At 43.3% G+C, this 23,005-nt stretch overlaps 1 pseudogene; it reads left to right on the forward strand.

Moving 5' to 3' along the window:
- LOC124035493 overlaps window positions 1-23,005 on the forward strand; it is a 46,214-nt pseudogene that overhangs the window by 17,386 nt on the left and 5,823 nt on the right.

Here is a 23,005-nt window from a genome sequence, read left to right on the forward strand (position 1 = left end):
GATCTGCTCTGTGTGTTTAATAAAGACTGGGACAGATTCTAATCTGATCTGCTCTGTGTGTTTAATAAAGACAGGGTTCTGTCAGCAATACCCTTAGAGTCCCACAGGAGGCTGCTGAGGGGAGGACGGCTCATAATAATGTATTGAATTGAGTTAATGGAATGGTATCAAACACATGGAAACCAGGTGTTTGATGTGTTCGATAATATTCCATTTGTTCCATTCCAGCCATTACTATGAGCCTGTCCCCCCCAATTAAGGTTCCGGCAGCCGCCTGTGCCTTATATGTAACAAGCAATAACACAAACAGTTAGTCATGACAAACAGCTATAATTAACACTCCTACACTTATAATACCCTTTAAAGATGTTCCTTTTTAACAGCTTCTCAAGTGTTGCTATGCAATGCCTGATTTCCCCAGTTACCACAAAACTTTGACCATTTCCATTTTCAGATTCATCTGCATAGATGGATACTTTGTTTATCAAACCGTGATCAGGTTCAAGCGATGCGAGGCCACAGAACCTCCCACTAATGGAATTAGCTTATCTGGAAACGTGTGTGGAGGAGTGGTGAGAATATGAGGAGTGAGTTATGTTTCTCTCTCCAGTACTGGAATGATTATTACCTGCAGTGGAATCAGTCTGAGTACCCTGGGGTGGCCAATGTGAGATTCCCTGATAACCAAATCTGGAAGCCAGACATCCTGCTGTATAACAGGTTAGTACTATACCAGTAATCTTGGACCCCATAACCAATTATTGCTCTATACAGCTGGCCAACTCCATTACTATGGCCTCTAATGTATTACCATGAGGTGGAAGCAGGACTTATATACAGTGCCTTGCGAAAGTATTCGGCCCCCTTGAACTTTGCGACCTTTTGCCACATTTCAGGCTTCAAACATAAAGATATAAAACTGTATTTTTTTGTGAAGAATCAACAACAAGTGGGACACGATCATGAAGTGGAACGACATTTATTGGATATTTCAAACTTTTTTTAACAAATCAAAAACTGAAAAATTGCCCCTTTACTTTCAGTGCAGCAAACTCTCTCCAGAAGTTCAGTGAGGATCTCTGAATGATCCAATGTTGACCTAAATGACTAATGATGATAAATACAATCCACCTGTGTGTAATCAAGTCTCCGTATAAATGCACCTGCACTGTGATAGTCTCAGAGGTACGTTAAAAGCGCAGAGAGCATCATGAAGAACAAGGAACACACCAGGCAGGTCCGAGATACTGTTGTGAAGAAGTTTAAAGCCGGATTTGGATACAAAAAAGATTTCCCAAGCTTTAAACATCCCAAGGAGCACTGTGCAAGCGATAATATTGAAATGGAAGGAGTATCAGACCACTGAAAATCTACCAAGACCTGGTCGTCCCTCTAAACTTTCAGCTCATACAAGGAGAAGACTGATCAGAGATGCAGCCAAGAGGCCCATGATTACTCTGGATGAACTGCAGAGATCTACAGCTGAGGTGGGAGACTCTGTCCATAGGACAACAATCAGTCGTATATTGCACAAATCTGGCCTTTATGGAAGAGTGGCAAGAAGAAAGCCATTTCTTAAAGATATCCATAAAAAGTGTTGTTTAAAGTTTGCCACAAGCCACCTGGGAGACACACCAAACATGCGGAAGAAGGTGCTCTGGTCAGATGAAACCAAAATTGAACTTTTTGGCAACAATGCAAAACGTTATGTTTGGCGTAAAAGCAACACAGCTCATCACCCTGAACACACCATCCCCACTGTCAAACATGGTGGTTGCAGCATCATGGTTTGAGCCTGCTTTTCTTCAGCAGGGACAGGGAAGATGATTAAAATTGATGGGAAGATGGATGGAGCCAAATACAGGACCATTCTGGAAGAAAACCTGATGGAGTCTGCAAAAGACCTGAGACTGGGACGGAGATTTGTCTTCCAACAAGACAATGATCCAAAACATAAAGCAAAATTTACAATGGAATGGTTCAAAAATAAACATATCCAGGTGTTAGAATGGCCAAGTCAAAGTCCAGACCTGAATCCAATCGAGAATCTGTGGAAAGAACTGAAAACTGCTGTTCACAAATGCTCTCCATCCAACCTCACTGAGCTCGAGCTGTTTTGCAAGGAGGAATGGGAAAAAATGTCAGTCTCTCGATGTGCAAAACTGATAGAGACATACCCCAAGCGACTTACAGCTGTAATCGCAGCAAAAGGTGGCGCTACAAAGTATTAACTTAATGGGGCTGAATAATTTTGCACGCCCAATTTTTCAGTTTTTGAATTGTTAAAAAAGTTTGAAATATCCAATAAATGTCCTTCCACTTCATGATTGTCTCCCACTTGTTGTTGTTTCTTCACAAAAAAATACAGTTTTATATCTTTATGTTTGAAGCCTGAAATGTGGCAAAAGGTCGCAAAGTTCAAGGGGGCCGAATACTTTTGCAATGCACTGTAGTTTGTAAGACAGGTATTGAGCTCATACCTCTTGTACATGAAATGCTTTTGAACATATTGCCATATGACCGTGTTAATTTGAGGAAATAAACTATTTTCCTAACATTGGAAATGTACAATACACAGATTATAATAGCAGGAACTGCTTCTTTAGGAGCAGTTTTAAGTAAGGCTGGCCAGCAAGGCTATTCTTCATGCAAATAAAGTCAGATAAAGCAAAAGAGTATTTCACCAAAAATGCAGAATTCCATATGCTATTGTATACCATTAGCCCTCATAAACCTTCTTCAAGGACAATCACAGTGAAGAAAATGTAAATAAATGTAAATCGTAACAGCAGAACCCCCTGCCTGTTTCCCCCCTAATGCAGAAAACAACATTCTCGTCCCTATCTGTCACTGTTCTTCTGAACAAAGCCTTAGTTTCACCCCAGTCAATTACATTCCACTATGGTGGCTTTTTAATTCGCCCGTGGAACGTCAACTCTTTTAACTTGAGCTCACCTTTCTCCATTCCTATTGAAACCTTTGGGAGTTCAGTTGGAGGAGTGCATTATGTATTGCGAGAGACAGAGCTCTACACTGACTAGGCCATCTCTAGGGGAATGTAGCTGTTGCTATGCTGCAACAAAGGAACCATACTTCAGGTCTTCTATGACACGGTAACCTAGAAAATAATGAGGCAGGAATACTCATTTTGAAGGCAGGCATATCTTTTTAACTTTTTAACACCAGCTACAGTATTGGAATTGATACAGTACATTTTCTTTGCCATGTAATCCTTTGTGAGTAGTATGGATGGAGGTGGAGCTAGATCCTGATTAACAGTCTGTGTTGCTCTAGTGATTTATAGCTGTATGATTCATGATCGTGGTTTTCACAGCTCAAGGTCATACTACCACACCAATAAAAGACTGTTGTGTTGCAGTCTGCACATTAATGTAGTGGGTCCCAACCCTCTTCTAAGGGCCTGTCTGCACATTAATGTAGTGGGTTCCAACCCTCTTCTAAGGGCCTGCCTGCACATTAATATAGTGGGTCCCAACCCTCTTCTAAGGGCCTGTCTGCACATTAATGTAGTGGGTCCCAACCCTCTTCTAAGGGCCTGTCTGAATGTAGTGGGTCCCAACCCTCTTCTAAGGGCCTGTCTGCACATTAATGTAGTGGATCCCAACCCTCTTCTAAGGGCCTGTCTGCACATTAATGTAGTGGGTCCCAACCCTCTTCTAAGGGCCTGTCTGCACATTAATGTAGTGGGTCCCAACCCTCTTCTAAGGGCCTGTCTGCACATTAATGTAGTCGTTCCCAACCCTCTTCTAAGGGCCTGCCTGCACATTAATGTAGTCGTTCCCAACCCTCTTGTAATGGCCTGCCAACCGCTCCAGTGCAAGCACACCTAATTCCACTAGTCAACCAATCAGAACACCTAATTCCACTAGTCAACCAATCAGCACACCTAATTCCACTAGTCAACCAATCAGCAAGGCAATAATTTGTTAAATCAGCTGTGCTACTGTAGTGTTGGAATGTAACTCGTATTTGGGATGGCTGGGCATCCCCAAGGAGCGGGTTTGGGAACGACTACACTAATGCCCACTAACTGAACACATCCATGTTCTCCCATAGTGCCGACGAGAGGTTTGATGCTACCTTCCATACCAATGTGTTGGTCAACTCCTCTGGGTCCTGCTCCTACTTGCCTCCAGGTAAGTATAGCTCAAGTACCAACCCTGGATATCCATATTCAATACCTTCCACATTAACTCTGTTTTCCCAAGTCAGTTCCACTGAACCATAACAGCTCACCTTCTATGGTTTTGACCTGTTCAGTTAGCTCTGGGGTCTAAGCAAGATGCCCTAAATCTCACCCAAATTATCATGGAACCTACAAGGTACAACCCCAAATCCGTAAACACGGGCACCCACATAGATATCATCCTGACCAACCTGCCCTCTAAATACACCTCTGCTATCTTCAACCAGGGTCTCAGTGATCACTGTCTCATTGCCTGCGTCCGTAATGGGTCCGCGGTCAATCGACCACCCCTCATCACTGTCAAACGCTCCCTAAAACACTTCTGCGAGCAGGCCTTTCTAACCGACCTGGCCCGGGTATCCTGGAAGGATTTTGACCTCATCCCGTCAGTAGAGTAGATGCCTGGTTATTCTTTAAATGTGCTTTCCTCACCATCTTAAATAAGCATGCCCCATTCAAAAAATGTAGAAATAGGAAACAGATATAGCCCTTGGTTCACTCCAGACCTGACTGCCCTTGACCAGCACAAAAACATCCTGTGGCGTACTGCATTAGCATCGAATAGCCTCTGCAATGGGAAACTGTTCAGGGAAGTTAGTAACCAATATACTCAGGCAGTTAGGAAAGCAAAGGCTAGCTTTTTCAAACAGAAATGTGCATCCTGTAGCACAAACCCCAAAAGTTCTGGAGAATAAGAGCCCTCCAGCTGCCCACTGCACTGAGGCTAGGAAACACTGTCACCGATAAATCCACGATAAATGAGAAATTCAATAAGCATTTTTCTATGGCTGGCCATGCTTTCCACCTGGCTACCCCTACCCTGGTCAACAGCTCTGCACCCCCCACAACAACTTGCCCAAGCCTCCCCTATTTCTCCTTCACCAAAATCCAGATAGCTGATGTTCTGAAAGAGCTGCAAGATCTGGACCCCTACAAATCAGCTGGGCTAGACAATCTGGACCCTCTCTTTCTAAAATGATCCGCCGCAATTGTTGCAACCCCTTTTACTAGCCTGTTCAACCTCTCTTTTGTATCGTCTGAGATCCATAAAGATTGGAAAGCTCCCACGGTCATCCCCTTCTTTAAAGAGGGAGACATTCTAGACCTAAACTGTTACAGACCTATATCTGTCCTACCCTGCCATTCTAAGGTCTTCAAATGCCAAGTTAACAAACAGATCACCGGCCATTTCGAATCCCACCGTACCTTCTCCGCTATGCAATCTGGTTTCTGAGCTGGTCATGGTTGCACCTCAGCCACGCTCAAGGTCCTAAACGATATCATAACCGCCATCGATAAAAGACAATACTGTGTAGCCGTATTCATTGACCTGGCCAAGGCTTTCGACTCTGTTGGTCACCACATTCTTATCAGCAGACTCAGCAGTCTTGGTTTCTCAAATGACTGCCTTTCCTAGTTCAACAAGTACTTCTCAGACAGAGTTCAGTGTGTCAAATTGGAGGGCCTGTTGTCCGGACCTCTTGCAGTCTCTATGGGGTGCCACAGGGTTCAATTCTCGGGCCGACTCTCTTTTCTGTATACATCAATGATTTCGCTCTTATAACTGGTGATTCGCTGATCCACCTCTACGCAGACGACACCATTCTGTATACTTCTGGCCCTTTTTGGACACTGTGTTAATTAACCTCCAGACGAGCTTCAATGCCATACAACTTTCCTTCCGTGGCCTCCAACTGCTCTTAAATGCAAGTAAAACTAAATGCATGCTCTTCAACCGATTACTGCCCACACCTGCCCACCCATCGAGCATCACTACTCTGGATGGTTCTGAATATGTGGACAATTACAAATATATAGGTGTATGGTTAGACTGTAAACTCTCCTTCCAGTACCTCTACTTGCACATTCATCTTCTGCACATCTATCACTCCAGTGTTTAATTGCTAAATTGTAATTATTTCGCCACTATGGCCTATTTATTGCCTTACCTCCCTAATCTTACTTCATTTGCACTCACTGAATATAGACTTTTCTATTGTGTTATTGACTGAACGTTTCTTTATTCCATGTGTAACTCTGTGTTGTTTTTGTGTTGCACTGCTTTGCTTTATCTTGGCCAGGTCGCAGTTGTAAATGAGAACTTATTCTCAACTGGCCGACCTGGTTAAATAAAGGGGAAACAAAAACACAATAAAAAACATTTCCCCTAGGTACAGTGGTTGCGAAAGTACTCACCCCCCCTTGGCATTTTTCCTAGTTTGTTGTCAGACAACCTGGAATTAAAATTGATTTTTGGGGGGTTTGTAGTATCATTTGATTTACACAACATGCCTACCACTTTGAAGATTTGTTATTGTGAAACAAACAAGAAATAAGACAAAAGAAATTGAAAACTTGAGCGTGCATAACGATTCACCCCCCCAAAGTCAATACTTTGTAGAGCCACCTTTTGCAGTAATTACAGCTGCAAGTCTCTTGGGGTATGTCTCTATAAGCTTGGCACATCTAGTCACTGGGATTTTTGCCCATTCTTTAAGGCAAAACTGCTCCAGCTCCTTCAAGTTGGATGGGTTCCGCTGGTGTACAGCAATCTTTAAGTCATACCACAGATTCTCAATTAGATTGAGGTCTGGGATTTGACTAGGCCATTCCAAGACATGTAAATGTTTCCCCCTTAAACCACTCAAGTGTTGCTTTAGCAGTATGCTTAGGGTCATTGTCCTGCTGGAAGGTGAACCTCTATCTCAAATCTCTGGAAGACTGAAACAGGTTTCCCTCAAGAATTTCCCTGTATTTTGCGCCATCTGTCATTCCTTCTATTCTGACCAGTTTCCTAGTCCCTGCCAATGAAAAACATCCCCACAGCGTGATGCTGCCACCACCATTCTTCACTGTGGGGATTGTATTCTCGGGATGATGAGGTGTTGGGTTTGTGCCATACATAGGGTTTTCCTTGATGGCCAAAATTCTACATTTTAGTCTCATCTGACGGGACTACTTTCTTCCATATGTTTGGGGAGTCTCCCACATGACTAATGGTGAACTAATGGTGAACACCAAACGTGTTTGCTTATTTTTTTATTTAAGCATTGGCTTTTTTTCTGGCCACTCTTCCGTAAAGCCCAGCTCTGTGGAGTGTACGGCTTAAAGTAGTCCTACAGACAGAAAGTCCAATCTCCGCTGTGGAACTTTGCAGATCATTCAGGGTTATCTTTGGTCTCTTTGTTGCATCTCTGATTAATGCTCTCCTTGCCTGGTCTGTGAGTTTTGGTGGGCGGCCCTCTCTTGGCAGGTTTGTTGTGGTGCCATATTCTTTCCATTTTTTTATAATGGATTTAATGGTGCTCCGTGGGATGTTCAACATTTCTGATATTTTTTATAACCCAACCCTGAGTTGTACTTCTCCACGACTTTGTCCCTGACCTGTTTGGAGCTCCTTGGTCTTAATGGTGCCACTTTCTAGGTGGTGTCCCTTGCTGGTGGTGTTGCAGACTCTGGGGCCTTTCAGAACAGGTGTATGTATATATACTGAGATCATGTGACACTTAGATTGCACACAGGTGGACTTTATTGAACTAATTCTGTAACTTCTGAAGGTAATTGGTTGCACCAGATCTTGTTTAGGAGCTTCATAGCAGAGGGGGTGAAAACATACGCACGCACCACTTTTGGAATTTATTTCAGTATTTTTAAAGTATTTTTTTTTCATCTCACTTCAGCAATTTGGACTATTTTGTGTAAGTCCATTACATGAAATCCAAATTTATAAAAACAATTTAAATAACATGTGTTTGCAACAAAATAGGAAAAATGCCAAGGGGAGTGAATACTTTTGCAAGCCACTGTACAGGTCCAGGATCAGCTTCCACTCCCCCAATCATAACCTTAACCATTAACTTCACTCTCCTCCTGGAAAGAAAGTGTACCCAAGCGCTCTTTAGCCCAGCTTGAAGAAATGTATTGACCCGTTGAAGTATCCCGAGGTAAGGAATGATTTTTGGATTCACTCTACTCGTTTCAGTTACCTTGAGTTAATGTCAGGTTTCAGGGAAGATGACACCACAGCGTGAGGCTAGTCTTGCTAAGACTATCTGACCTCCACTGCACAAGCCAAATGCACAGTCAGTCATTAGATCAATATCGTGGTAGGAAGGATGTTTTGGCTTTCAAAGCACTTTATTTATTGTTTCGTCCAACATCCCGGAACCATAATCCAATTTCATCTTTGATATGAGATGATTCTGAAAGCTCTACCACTATGTTCAATTGACCATCTGTTCTTTAAAGGGGCAATCTGCAATAGCTACATCCATTTTTGGACTGATTAAATAAATATATGTACCCATTGATTATTTAAGAATATAACTTATAAATGCCCCATGAGCTTAGTTCAACTGTCGTACCCCATTGTAACCCAAAATATATGTTTGTTTTATTCCAATGTTTGTAAACAAACACTCCATAGCCTCGAAACATGGTTTAAACTATAATTGTGATATCATGGCTGGTCAGTCCTTGCATCTATAGCTCTGTATATGAATTTGAGGGGTTGCATTTCTCTAGCCCCACATCCCTCAGCTTTTTAGCGAAACAGTGGCAGGGGGTTTGCTTTGTTATCGTTTCAACTGCTGATTGCCGCTTTTAAAGATATGTCCAGATATGACAAGAAACCATCCTCTACATTTAACCCCGCGTGAGAAAGAAATGCAGTTGATTTTGGTTGAGTGGGATTTTTATACAGTACTTATACTGTAAGTGAAATGAACCCCGTTAACCCAATCTAATATTTTCAGATATTTGATATTCGTACTAAGCAGATTTAGCACCATTCTGTCAGTTGAGAAATATTGCTTTGAAATACAAGTCTTCGTATTATCACAAAATACACTACTTAAATGTTGCCCTATTATTATCTGTCTATTTCTACACTTCTGGCGGACTGAAATGGGTGCAGAATAATAATAATAGTAAGAATAATTACAAAGAAGAAGACGAAGAAGATCATTAGAATGCTGTCTTTCATTCCAATCCAATACAAGACCACCCCAGTTTTAGTCCCACTTCACTGCAGATTAAATCAATGTATTTGTTACTTTTCTAGCTTGTCCTCGTTTCTTTTCCTCCCGCCCAAGAGACCCGACAATCCTCCTGTAACTTCCCTTCAGTCATTCATGATGTATGTCATCATGACTGCGTCCCAAACAGCACCCTATTCCCTATGTAGTTCACTACTTGCACTACTTTTGACTAAGCCTACATCACATGTAGGGAATAGGGTGCCATTCGAGACCCAACCATAGTCCCTGAAGATATCAAAGAGAACAGTAGGTGGTAAAATCTCATAGAATTGCTACATTCTACCAAGGAGCTGTGGGTGTAAAAACACAATGTTAAAGGTCCGATTCAGAGGTTTTTATCTCTATCAAATCATTTCTGGGTAACAATTAAGTAACTTACTGTGATAGTTTTCAATTAAACTGGTCAAAAAGAAACAAAAATGGCTTCTTGGCAAAGATTTCTCAAGTAAGAATTCAGTTAGGACTGTCTGGTAGTGGTCTGAGTGGGGAGGGGAAAACTAGCTGTTATTGGCAAGAGAGGTTTGGAACTCTCTTTCTTATTGTTCCATTAACTAATTCACTGCCTGGTGATGTCACCAGGCAGGCCAAAACTCCATAACACCAAACAGGCTGAAATGTATTTTTAAACAGCTCTTCTGAAAAAAAAAACTCTGGGCATTCTCATAATTTTCACAATTTCACAGTATTATTCCAACCTCAGTGTGGAAATATATATTTTTAAAATGTATAAATTCACGTTTTTGACTGTACTGGGCCTTTAAACTACCTTTTTAACTGTGGTTGGCTGAGAAGTCAATTTTTTTCAGTTGCTACAATCTTCAACACTGTCATTCTTATTTTGTCTTCTGACAACACAATAACTACAAGTATTTTTCAGTTTCTGTTTTACTTTGGCCGACAGTCTGATTCCCTAACAAACTAGTTATATTAATTTAATTACTTCGTATCCATCGAGTGTTTCCTCCATTGCATTGATGTTCATTTGATGTGTTTAAAATGCATTCTACATTTTAATTCCACATCAGCGCTGCTTGGTTCATAAGATTGCCTCTGTTCATTCTGTATAATAACATGTGTAGGAATGAGATTGGCTCTGTTCATTCTGTAGAATACTATGCCTAGGAATGAGATTGGCTCTGTTCATTCTGTATAATAACATGTGTAGGAATGAGATTGGCTCTGTTCATTTTGTATAATAACGTGTAGGAATGAGATTGGCTCTGTTCATTTTGTATAATAACGTGTAGGAATGAGATTGGCTCTGTTCATTTTGTATAATAACGTGTAGGAATGAGATTGGCTCTGTTCATTTTGTATAATAACGTGTAGGAATGAGATTGGCTCTGTTCATTTTGTATAATAACGTGTAGGAATGAGATTAGCTCTGTTCATTCTGTAGAATAACATGTGTAGGAATGAGATTGGCTCTGTTCATTTTGTATAATAACGTGTAGGAATGAGATTGGCTCTGTTCATTCTGTATAATAACATGCATAGGATTGAGTTCACTCTGCTGGTTCACTCTGCTTTTGTCAGTGGTCTGGGAAGTGAGAAGATACTGTAGTGTAAGTGAAGTCTGACCAATCCCTTAATATACTGTAGTGTAGGCAGAGCCGGTCCTGTCCTCCCTGGGGCCCTAAGCAACATTCTGCTAAGGGGCCCTCCTATCTGACCCGTGAGAACATGTAAACCATTTACCATTGCCACACAGTCACACCTGACACTTCAGTGCTCCCAGTACAATCCTCCCTCCTTTAAAACGGTTTGCTCCATCTGTCGGTCTAAGAATAAGTAGACCTATACAGAACAGACTGAGGTATAAACAAGCCATATTTTTTAAACATAATATTTTCTATAGAATCTTAAGATAAGTGTATATTGACATTAACATAAATAAGAAATTATAGAAAATATAGAAAATAACAAAATATAACACTGAGCTTTTGCTCTGCTCCCTGGTAATTAGTCCAGTCCTCACAATATTATACAATTAGCTTTCTCTATACAATGTAACCATAAGCCTATAGGCTATGGCTGCAGCTATATGTCTCAAAATAGTAAAATAAAACCTACAGTTGAAGTCGGAGGTTTACATACACTTAGGTTGGAGTCATTAAAACTCGTTTTTTAATCACTCAAAATTTTTTGGTAACAAAATATAGTTTTGGCAAGTCGGTTAGGACATCTACTTTGTGCATGACACAAGTCATTTTTCCAACAATTGTTTGCAGACAGATTAATTCAATGTATCACAATTCCAGTGGGTCAGAAGTTTACATACACTAAGTTGACTGTCTTTAAACAGCTTGGAAAATTCCAGAAAATGATGTCATGGCTTTAGAAGCTTCTGATAGGCTAATTTACATCATCTGAGTCAATTGGAGGTGTACCTGTGGATGTATTTCAAGGCCTACTTGCTTGACATCATGGGAAAATCAAAAGAAATCAGCCAAGACCTCAGAAAAAAATTGTAGACCTCCACAAGTCTGGTTCATCCTTGGGAGCAATTTCTAAACGCCTGAAGGTACCACGTTCATCTGTACAAACAATAGTACGCAAGTATAAACACCACGGGACCATGCAGCCGTCATACCGCTCAGGAAGGAGCTGCATTCTGTCTCCTAGAGATGAACGTACTTTGGTGTGAAAAGTGCAAATCAATCCCAGAACAGCAGCAAAAGACCTTGTGAAGATGCTGGAGGTAACAGGGTTAAAAGTATCTCTATCCACAGTAAAATAAGTCCTATTTCGACTATAACCTGAAAGGCCGCTCAGCAAGGAAGAAGCCACCGCTCCAAAACTGCCTTAAAAAAGCCAGACTACGGTTTGCAACTGCACATGGGAACAAAGATCGTACTTTTTAGATAAATGTCCTCTGGTCTGATAAAACAAAAATGGCCATAATGGCCATAAAGACCATTGTTATGTTTGGAGGAAAAAGTGGGAGGCTTGCAAGCCAAAAGAACACCATCCCAACTGTGAAGCACGGGGGTGGCAGCATCATGTTGTGTGGGTGCTTTGCTGCAGGAGGGACTGGTGTACTTCACAAAATAGATGGCATCATGAGGAGGGAAAATTATGTGGATATATTAAAGCAACATCTGAAGACATCTCTCTGGAAGTTAAAGCTTGGTCGCAAATGGATCTTCCAAATGGACAATGACCCCAAGCATACTTCCAAAGTTGGCCCATCCAAAGGAATTGGCCAAAATTCACCCAACTAATTGTGGGAAGCTGGTGGAAGGCTACCTGAAATGTTTGACCCAAGTTAAACAATGCTACCAAATACTAATTGAGTGTATGTAAACTTCTGACCCACTGAGAATGTGATGAAATAAATAAAAGCTGAAATAAATCATTCTCTCTACTATGATTCTTATATTTCACATTCTTAAAACAAAAGGGTGATCCTAACTGACCTAAGATAGGGAATTGTTACTAGGATTAAATGTCAGGAATTGTGAAAAATGTTATGTATTTGGCTATGGTGTATGTAAACCTCCGACTTCAACTGTATACAGCTATGTGATTAACTTTGGTTCCCTCTACAGCCTGGGCATTTTCAGCATTAGCATGGGCACCAGTCTGTCTGGGCACCAGTCTGTCTGGGCACCAGTCTGTCTGGGCATCAGTCTGCCTGGGCACCAGTCTGTCTGGACTGTCTGGAAGAAATTGAGAAAGTATCTCACATAGTTACGCAGTTATTTACATAAATGCACATCTGCTATAAAATCTTAAATGTTAGTAAGTGTGTAAACATTTTAATGTTTTAATTAAAATATTACCATCAAAATATTCCTCTTCTGCACTTTCTTGAGGCAAAATCATCAACAATGTCATCATAGGACATGTGATTCCCCACGTCATGATTTATACTCATGATGGCCAGACGTTCCTGTGACATGAAAGACCTCAGGTAGTTTTTGATGAGCTTTCATTTTGAAAAGGTTAGGATAGAGTTGCTCCAGGTTGTTCTCACAGCGAAAGGAAAGCAGCTCAAAGGCAGTCATCTTGTCTGATGGCAGATCAGGTACATTCTGAATCTCATGTGCCAGATCCATGCCACTGATGTCACAGACATCTCTGAAGGTTAGAGTGTTTTTAACTTCCATGCAGTGAGCCTTTAAAGATTCACTGGACATCTGAGAGGCAGTGCTGAAGTTCAGCAGCACTCCATATTTGGTTTTCACCTGGTTGAGTGTTTTAAATCTCTCATCCATGGATGTCACAGCAGAGTCGACCACAATGTTGAAGTAGTTGACATCAAGGTTATTCAGTGCATCAGTCCCTGGTTCATCAGGAGCCTCATAGCTGAAATGCCTCTTGCTCTTTCAGAACAGCCTCCATATTAATTTCTTCACAAATGCTTTTGGCTGTTGTCTGGGCCTCAGAGAATCCAGTTTCCCAGTATGTAGTGAGGGAGGCCTTTGAGATTAAATTTACTGTGATCTCCAACTGCATTGAGGCGGATTGGAGGAGCTTGTTCACCTTGTTTGTCATTGTCAGTATCTCACATCATACAACACAGCAAATCAAAAAACGGTAGGACCCAACTTCCTCTGGAAGTGCTCGTGCTTCCACAGGATTGTTGATCGTCTGTCTGGCTTCCGGTAATGCCTCCAGAACTTCAGAAGCCTGATACCTGATTGCATGAACACTTTGGAGCCGACTCTCCCAGTGTCACTCCATGACTTCACGGTTATGTTCACGTGTTTCTTCAAAACACTCCATCTTTGTGTGCCCGCTGAAAAGAAGGTGAAGATCTTTCACTAATGCCCCTACAAACACAACTGCATCTATTGAAGATTTGGCAGCATCTGCAATGACAAGGTTTAGAGTATGTGCTCCACATGGGATGAACACGGCTCTGGGATTTTTTTGTTGCAGTCTGGCTTTACTCCTTGGTGCTTGCCTTTCTTGTTGGTCTCATTATCATAAGCTCGCCCTCTGCAATCTTCAAATGGAATCTTGAGCTCGTTCAGCTTATCTAAGATGACAGTGGACAGATTCAAGCCTGCTGTAACCTCAACATTTACAAAGCCGAGGAAGTGATCCTTGATCTTGGCTTTCCCTTTAAAGCCACGCTTCTCAGAATAATGGACATTTGCTCCTGGTGACGAATGTCAGGTGTCCAGTCCAAGATAATGGAGATGTATTTTGAGTCTCTTACTTGAGTCACTATTGCTTCCAGAATCGTGTCACTCACAGTCTGTATCATCTCATTCTGTGTGCTCTTCCAAAGGTAATGAGCATGTGTCTCTCCATCTTTAATTTTGTTGAGATGATTTTCCATAACGGGTTCAAATTTAGCCAGTAATTCAACCTATTTTAGGAAGTTTCCATTATCTGGTTGGAAGAGTTTGTCTGATGAACCCCTGAGAAAGCTAGGTTTATTTCAGCCAGAGATTGGGTGATACTTATTAAACATGTAAGCACATCCCATAATCTCTTTCTTTCAGCCTCCAAAACTGTCATTTGTATCTTGTCAAGAGTCTGTCCCCGACTTAGGCGCAGATCAAGTTCTCTCCACTGGGTCTGTCATAGTATTTGCTGAAGCTGGCTGTACTGGGTCTGTGTTAGTACTTGCTGAAGCTGGCTGTACTGGGTCTGTGTTAGTATTTGCTGAAGCTGGCTGTACTGGGTCTGTGTTAAATCAAATCAAATCAAATTTATTTATTGCCCTTGATCAGCTGATATCTGTACTGGGTCCCAAACAGCAAACAATGTGTAAAAGCACTTGTTAGTACTTGCTGAAGCTGGCTGTACTGGGTCTGTGTTAGTATTTTGAAGCTGGCTGTACTGGGTCTGTTTGCTGAAGCTGGCTGTACTGGGTCTGTGTTAGTACTTGCTGAAGCTGGCTGTACTGGGTCTGTTAGTATTTGCTGAAGCTGGCTGAACTGGGTCTGTGTTAGTATTTGCTGAAGCTGGCTGTACTGGGTCTGTGTTAGTACTTGTTGAAGCTGGCTGTACTGGGTCTGTGTTAGTATTTGCTGAAGCTGGCTGTACTGGGTCTGTGTTAGTATTTGCTGAAGCTGGCTGTACTGGGTCTGTTAGTATTTGCTGAAGCTGGCTGAACTGGGTCTGTGTTAGTATTTGCTGAAGCTGGCTGTACTGGGTCTGTGTTAGTACTTGTTGAAGCTGGCTGTACTGGGTCTGTGTTAGTATTTGCTGAAGCTGGCTGTACTGGGTCTGTGTTAGTATTTGCTGAAGCTGGCTGTACTGGGTCTGTGTTAGTACTTGCTGAAGCTGGCTGTATGGGTCTGTTAGTATTTGCTGAAGCTGGCTGTACTGGGTCTGTGTTAGTACTTGCTGAAGCTGGCTGTACTGGGTCTGTTAGTATTTGCTGAAGCTGGCTGAACTGGGTCTGTGTTAGTATTTGCTGAAGCTGGTTGTACTGGGTCTGTGTTAGTACTTGCTGAAGCTGGCTGTACTGGGTCTGTGTTAGTATTTGCTGAAGCTGGCTGTACTGGGTCTGTGTTAGTATTTGCTGAAGCTGGCTGTACTGGGTCTGTTAGTATTTGCTGAAGCTGGCTGTACTGGGTCTGTGTTAGTATTTGCTGATGCTGGCTGTACTGGGTCTGTGTTAGTATTTGCTGAAGCTGGCTGTACTGGGTCTGTGTTAGTACTTGCTGAAGCTGGCTGTACTGGGTCTGTGTTAGTACTTGCTGAAGCTGCCAGTACTGGGTCTGTGTTAGTATTTGCTGAAGCCAGCTGCACTGTTTCTGTGTTAGTATTTGCTGAAGCTGGCTGTACTGGGTCTGTGTTAGTATTTGCTGAAGCTGGCTGTACTGGGTCTGTGTTAGTACTTGCTGAAGCTGCCAGTACTGGGTCTGTGTTAGTATTTGCTGAAGCTGGCTGTACTGGGTCTGTGTTAGTATTTGCTGAAGCTGGCTGTACTGGGTCTGTGTTAGTACTTGCTGAAGCTGGCTGTACTGGGTCTGTGTTAGTACTTGCTGAAGCTGCCAGTACTGGGTCTGTGTTAGTATTTGCTGAAGCCAGCTGCACTGTTTCTGTGTTAGTATTTGCTGAAGCCAGCTGTACTGGGTCTGTGTTAGTATTTGCTGAAGCTGGCTGTACTGGGTCTGTGTTAGTATTTGCTGAAGCTGGCTGTACTGGGTCTGTGTTAGTATTTGCTGAAGCTGGCTGTACTGGGTCTGTGTTAGTATTTGCTGAAGCTGGCTGTACTGGGTCTGTGTTAGTACTTGCTGAAGCTGCCAGTACTGGGTCTGTGTTAGTATTTGCTGAAGCTGGCTGTACTGGGTCTGTGTTAGTATTTGCTGAAGCTGGCTGTACTGGGTCTGTGTTAGTACTTGCTGAAGCTGGCTGTACTGGGTCTGTGTTAGTACTTGCTGAAGCTGCCAGTACTGGGTCTGTGTTAGTATTTGCTGAAGCCAGCTGCACTGTTTCTGTGTTAGTATTTGCTGAAGCCAGCTGTACTGGGTCTGTGTTAGTATTTGCTGAAGCTGGCTGTACTGGGTCTGTGTTAGTATTTGCTGAAGCTGGCTGTACTGGGTCTGTGTTAGTACTTGCTGAAGCTGCCAGTACTGGGTCTGTGTTAGTATTTGCTGAAGCCAGCTGTACTGTTTCTGTGTTAGTATTTGCTGAAGCCAGCTGTACTGTTTATGTGTTAGTATTTGCTGAAGCCAGCTGTACTGGGTCTGTGTTAGTATTTGCTGAAGCTGGCTGTACTGGGTCTGTGTTAGTATTTGCTGAAGCTGGCTGTACTGGGTCTGTGTTAGTACTTGCTGAAGCTGCCAGTACTGGGTCTGTGTTAGTATTTGCTGAAGCTGGCTGTACTGGGTCTGTGTTAGTATTTGCTGAAGCTGGCTGTACTGGGTCTGTGTTAGTACTTGCTGAAGCTGGCTGTACTGGGTCTGTGTTAGTACTTGCTGAAGCTGCCAGTACTGGGTCTGTGTTAGTATTTGCTGAAGCCAGCTGCACTGTTTCTGTGTTAGTATTTGCTGAAGCCAGCTGTACTGGGTCTGTGTTAGTATTTGCTGAAGCTGGCTGTACTGGGTCTGTGTTAGTATTTGCTGAAGCTGGCTGTACTGGGTCTGTGTTAGTACTTGCTGAAGCTGCCAGTACTGGGTCTGTGTTAGTATTTGCTGAAGCCAGCTGTACTGTTTCTGTGTTAGTATTTGCTGAAGCCAGCTGTACTGTTTATGTGTTAGTATTTGCTGAAGCCAGCTGTACTGGGTCTGTGTTAGTATTTGCTGAAGCTGGCTGTACTGGGTCTGTGTTAGTATTTGCTGAAGCTGGCTGTACTGGGTCTGTGTTAGTATTTGCTGAAGCAGGCTGTACTGGGTCTGTGTTAGTATTTGCTGAAGCTGGCTGTACTGGGTCTGTGTTAGTATTTGCTGAAGCTGGCTGTACTGGGTCTGTGTTAGCACAGAGGTTGCTGCTGGAAAGCACAAGTTTAATTTTGTGCACTCGCATATGAACTCATGTTCACGCGCGACACGGTTATCTTTTCTGAGCTGCAGTTTATAAACAGTGTTGGCGTTTATCAAACATAATAAATAGCTGCATTTCACTCTCACTTTTGTTAGGCACAAAGTCACAGAACACAGCCCTGGAAGTGGCTGGCAAGCAAGCAAGACACAGACAGAACAAGAGATAGATGCGATGCAAGCTAGCACATCAACTTAACGTTACTGTTATTTGCTGATAAACTTGGAGAGGAGAGAACACAGGTTTACCTGATTGCTGTTCCCGCAATTCACTTACATTGTCACGTCCTGACCTTAGTTCCTTTTTATGTCTCTGTTTTAGGTTAAGCAGGGCGTGAGTTGGGGTGGGCATTCTATGTTTTTGTAGTTCTATGTGTTTGGCCTTGTATGGTTCCCAATCAGAGGCAGCTGTCAATCGTTGTCTCTGATTGAGAACCATACTAAGGCAGCCTGTTTTCCCACTATGGTTTGTGGGTAGTTATTTTCCATTTCAGTGTTTGCACCATACGGGACTGTTTCGGTTTTCATTTATTCTCGTTCTTTTGTATTTTGTATTCATTCTTGATTAAATGGTATTATGGATATGGTCCTCCTCTCCTTCCACCAACGAAAATCGTTACAGAACTACCCACCAAAAAAGGACCAAGCAGCGTGGAATGGGCTCATGGACATGGGAGGACATTCTGGACGGGAAGGGTTCCTACACATGGGAGGAGATCCTAGCTGGAAGGGATCGCCTCCCATGGGAACAGGTGGAGGCAACCAGGAGAGCGGAGGAAGCAGGTAGAGGGAGCCAGCGATTTGAGGGAACACGGCAGGCAAGGAAGCCCGAGAGCCAGCCCCAAAAATGTCTTGGGGGGGAGCACACGGGGAGATTGGCGAAGTCAGTTAGGAGACCTGAGCCAACTCCCCGTGCTTGCCGTGGCGAGAGAGTGACCGGGCAGGCACCGTGTTATGCAGTGAAGCGCACGGTGTCCCCAGTGCGCACGCATAGCCCGGTGCGCTACATCGCAGCTCCTCGAATCGGCCGGGCTAGAGTGGGCATCGAGCCAGGAGGGATGATGCCAGCTCAGCACATCTGGTCTCCAGTGCACTTGCCTGGCTACAGGGGGGATCCAGCCAGGACAGGTTGTGCAGGCTCGTTGCTCGAGACTTCCAGTGCGCCTGCACGGCCCAGTGCATCCGGTGCCTTGGCCAAGGAAGAGTCCGCCTGTATGTCTCCCCAGCCTGTTGAGTCCTGTGCCTGCTCCCAGAACCAAGTCTCCCTCCAGTTCGGAGCTGCCAGAGCCGCCCTCCTGTCCGGAGCTGCCAGAGCCTCCCGCCTGTCCGGAGCTGCCAGAGCCGCCCGCCTGTCCGGAGCTGCCAGAGCCGCCCGCCTGTCCGGAGCTGCCAGAGCCGCCCGTCAGTTCGGAGCTGCCAGAGCCGCCCGTCAGTCCGGAGGCGCCAGAGCCCCTCACCAGTCCGGAGGCGCCAGAGCCGCCCGTCACTCCAGAGCTGCCAGAGCCGCCCGCCTGTCCGGAGCCGCCAGAGTCTCCCTTCTGTTCGGGGCCCGCAGTAAGAGTCCCCAGTTCGTGGTCAGCGGCGAAGGTCGCCACTCCAGAGGCGCCACCTAAGTGGGCCAAGACTAAGGTGGAGTGGGGTCTACGTCCCGCACCAGAGCCGCCACCGCAGTGAAATGCCCACCCAGACCCTCCCCTATAGGTTCAGGTTTTGCGGCCAGAGTCCGCACCTTTGGGGGTGGGTACTGTCACGTCCTGACCTTAGTTCCTTTTTATGTCTCCATTTTGGTTTGGTCATTGGTCAGGGGGTGAGTTGGGGTGGGCATTCTATGTTTTTTATTCTATGTTTTGTTCTATGTTTTGTATTTCTGTGTTTGGCCTGGTATGGTTCCCAATCAGAGGCAGCTGTCTATCTTTGTCTCTGATTGAGAACCATACTTAGGTAGCCTGTTACCACCTGTGTTTGTGGGTAGTTGTTTTGTGTATTGCACCTTGCAGAACTGTTCGTTTGTTGTTTTTGTTCTAGCGTTCGTATTTATGAAACGTATTATGAATACTTACCACGCTGCACCTTGGTCCTCTTCTCCTTATCCCGACGACATTCGTTACATATAGGGCCGCTCTGAGTGTAGGTTCTGTCTGCCCAAGACCCTTAATATACTGTAGTGTAGGTGCTGTCTGAACAAGCCCCTTAATATACTGTAGAGTAGGTGCTGTCTGACCAAGCACCTTAATATACTGTAGAGTAGGTGCTGTCTGACCAAGCACCTTAATATACTGTAGAGTAGGGAGTAGGTGCTGTCTGACCAAGCCCCTTAATATACTGTAGAGTAGGTGCTGTCTGACCAAGCACCTTAATATACTGTAGAGTAGGGAGTAGGGGCTGTCTGACCAAGCCCCTTAATATACTGTAGAGTAGGGAGTAGGTGCTGTCTGACCAAGCCCCTTAATATACTGTAGAGTAGGGAGTAGGTGCTGTCTGACCAAGCCCCTTAATATACTGTAGAGTAGGTGCTGTCTGACCAAGCCCCTTAATATACTGTAGAGTATGTGCTGTCTGACCAAGCCCTTACTGAACCAGAACTATCAAGACACACAGCTTCAAAAGAGCCATCCAAAAGACGCTGTCTTATCAATTCCGCTCCTCGGACACACACACACACACACACACACACACACACACACACACACACACACACACACACACACACACACACACACACACACACACACACACACACACACACACACACACACACACACACACACACACACACACACACACACACACACACACACACACACACACACACACACACACACACACACACACACACACACACATGTGTTTACCATGTGAGTACGTCCTCAACCTGTCAGTGTGGGTGATTACTGTTCTGTTCCCTCTTACTTTTCCCTTACTGTAAGACAACACTGGGTCTATGTACCTCAGCATCCAAATATATGGCTGGAAATAGCTCATTACTAGATTTCCTCTGAATTGATAGTGGCGTTGTGGACAAATTGCTTCCTAACTTTTCAAATTGAACACTTGTTCAATCAGACAAACCATTATGGCACAAAGCTTTATCAATGCTTTACTGCACTAGAAGGCCATCGGGTAAGACCACAATGGTTGAGCAGTATGAGTGAAGAGGCAGGCAGAAGCGGTGTAGAGAAGATCAGTGTTCAGAACCAAATGACATTTTGGGGCGTTTGTCTTCGTGGGCCGGTCTCCACTGCATGTAAATGGAAAACCATTTTGCACTGCCTTCTCTTTTATGGCCTTTGTCTCCCGCCAGAGAGTTGTTTTCTCATCCTCTAATAGTTTTCTTTAATAAAGATGAAGATGTTTTATGCCTGTCTTTCTCATGATAGATTACTGGGCACTCATTCCTATTTCTCTGATTTGAGTTCTCTGTTGTGGTGTATAGGACTGTCTTTACTGTTGTTGTGGTGTATAGGACTGTCTTTACTGTTGTTGTGGTGTATAGGACTGTTGTGGTGTATAGGACTGTCTTTACTGTTGTTGTGGTGTATAGGACTGTCTTTACTGTTGTTGTGGTGTATAGGACTGTCTTTACTGTTGTTGTGGTGTATAGGACTGTCTTTACTGTTGTTGTGGTGTATAGGACTGTTGTGGTGTATAGGACTGTCTTTACTGTTGTTGTGGTGTTTAGGACTGTCTTTACTGTTGTTGTGGTGTATAGGACTGTTGTGGTGTATAGGACTGTCTTTACTGTTGTTGTGGTGTATAGGACTGTTGTGGTGTATAGGACTGTCTTTACTGTTGTTGTGGTGTATAGGACTGTCTTTACTGTTGTTGTGGTGTATGGGACTGTCTTTACTGTTGCTGTGGTGTATAGTACTGTTGTTGTGGTGTATAGGACTGTCTTTACTGTTGTTGTGGTGTATAGGATTCTGTCTTTACTGTTGTTGTGGTGTATAGGACTGTTGTTTACTGTTGTGGTGTATAGACTGTTGTGGTGTATAGGACTGTTGATGTGGTGTATAGGACTGTCTTTACTGTTGTGGTGTATATACTGTTGTGGTGTATAGACTGTTGTGGTATATAGGACTGTTGTTGTGGTGTATAGGACTGTTGTTTACTGTTGTGGTGTATAGACTGTTGTGGTGTATAGACTGTTGTGGTATATAGGACTGTTGTTGTGGTGTATAGACTGTTGTGGTATATAGGACTGTTGTTGTGGTGTATAGGACTGTTGTGGTGTATAGACTGTTGTGGTGTATAGGACTGTTGTTTACTGTTGTTGTGGTGTATAGGACTGTTGTTTACTGTTGTGGTGTATAGACTGTTGTGGTGTATAGGACTGTTGATGTGGTGTATAGGACTGTTGTTGTGGTGTATAGGACTGTTGTGGTGTATAGCACTGTATTTGTGGTGTATAGGACTGCCTTTACTGTTGTTGTGGTGTATAGGACTGTCTTTACTGTTGTTGTGGTGTATGGGACTGTCTTTACTGTTGTTGTGGTGTATAGGACTGTCTTTACTGTTGTTGTGGTGTATGGGACTGTCTTTACTGTTGTTGTGGTGTATAGGACTGTCTTTACTGTCATTGTGGTGTATAGGACTGTTGTTGTGGTGTATAGGACTGTTGTTTACTGTTGTGGTGTATATATTGTTGTTGTGGTGTATAGGACTGTTGTTGTGGTGTATAGATCTGTCTTTACTGTTGTTGTGGAGTATACAGTAAGACTGTCTTTACTGTTGTTGTGGTGTATAGGATTGTCTTTACTGTTGTTGTGGTGTATATGATTGTCTTTACTGTTGTTGCGGTGTATAGGACTGTCTTTACTGTTGTTGTGGTGTATAGGACTGTTGTGGTGTATAGGATTGTCGTTACTGTTGTTGTGGTGTATAGGATTGTCGTTACTGTTGTTGTGGTGTATAGGATTCTGTCTTTACTGTTGTTGTGGTGTATAGGATTCTGTCTTTACTGTTGTTGTGGTGTATAGGACTGTCTTTATTGTTGTTGTGGTGTATAGGACTGTCTTTACTATTGTTGTGGTGTATAGGACTGTTGTTCTGTCTTTACTGTTGTGTGTAGTACTGTCTTTACTGTTGTTGTGGTGTATAATGACTGTTGTTGTGGTGTATAGGACTGTGTCTTTCTGTTGTGGTGTAAGACTGTCTTTACTGTTGTTGTGGTGTATAGACTGTTGTCTTTACTGTTGTCTTTACTATTGTTGTAGTACTGTCCCACTGTTGTTGTGTGTATAAGACTGTTGTGATTGTAAGACTGTCTTTACTGTTGTTGTGGTAAGATTGTCTTAAATGACTGTTGTTGT

Source organism: Oncorhynchus gorbuscha, linkage group LG05 (assembly GCF_021184085.1).
Source record: "Oncorhynchus gorbuscha isolate QuinsamMale2020 ecotype Even-year linkage group LG05, OgorEven_v1.0, whole genome shotgun sequence".
Classification (NCBI taxonomy): domain Eukaryota; kingdom Metazoa; phylum Chordata; class Actinopteri; order Salmoniformes; family Salmonidae; genus Oncorhynchus; species Oncorhynchus gorbuscha.